Consider the following 1006-nt stretch of genomic DNA (forward strand, 5'->3'; position numbering starts at 1 on the left):
TTTTTTTTAGTTTTTTTTTTGGTGCGGTGGCTTGCCCTTCCCCCCGGCTTTTTTTCCGGGTGGGAAGCCGATCGCTGCGAGGCGGGCGAAAGCCGGTGGCCCGCGGCGTGGTCGGTGGCAGCTGCTCCGTTTTCCGTTGTCTTGCGGCCCGCGGGCGGGTGGCGGCACCCCCCGCTCTCTTCCTCTGCTGCGTGATCGATCCCGAAGGTTGCAAGCGGCCCGCCGGCGTCGGGGGCCTAGGGAGCGTCGGGGAGGCTCGGCGGCGCCAAGGGAGGGCCTCTCGGGGACGTGTCCCGCTCGCACGCATGTTGGAGCCCTGCTCCGTTGCCGTTGTCCCAGGAACCCGCGGCCGCGGGGGCTCCCCGTTGCCCCGCGGCTGCTTTTCTTTCTGTCCCCGTCCGATCGATGAGGCTTTTCGGGTCGCGTCGGAAAGGGCCCCCGGCGGGCCGGCTCCTCCGGGCGAAGTCTCGGTGGTGTCCGGTCCCTCGAGCAGGGCGGTCTCCTGTCCAATTCGCTTCCCGTCGCAGGCGAGGTGTCGCTCCTTCCGCTTGCCGGGGAAGGAACATCTTTACCGTCCCAGGCTGTGTGATGGCCGCGTGGCCCCGTGAGCACTCAAGGTGTCCTTAAAACCACGCGAGGTGCCGGCGCTGGCCCTGGTCCGAGTTTAGCGTCCCGTGGGTGCCGGCCGCGAGCAGCACCGGGCGGCGGTGCGGCTCGAGCTTGAGCCGAGAGAAAACGAAACCAAACCCCCCCCCCCTCGAGAGCGAGAGAGAGTGAGAGGGCTGACGAGAACCGATGGCGGGGCCGGGGGAGCACGGACGGGGGAAAAGAGCCCGTTCCGCGCGCGCACCGCGCACGGCGCTCCTTTGTCGTGCCGCCGCCTGCTGCAGAGCGAGCCGCCCCGGCCTCGGGGCCTCGGTGTTGTCCGGGCCGCGCCCGCCTTGTCGGGTCGCTGTCTCCTCTAGCACGTCCGGTGCTTTTTCGGGCCGGCCTCGGGGGCGGGTCA

The sequence above is a fragment of the Sturnus vulgaris genome, unplaced genomic scaffold, assembly GCF_052056855.1.
Source record: "Sturnus vulgaris isolate bStuVul1 unplaced genomic scaffold, bStuVul1.hap1 Scaffold_156, whole genome shotgun sequence".
NCBI lineage: Eukaryota > Metazoa > Chordata > Aves > Passeriformes > Sturnidae > Sturnus > Sturnus vulgaris.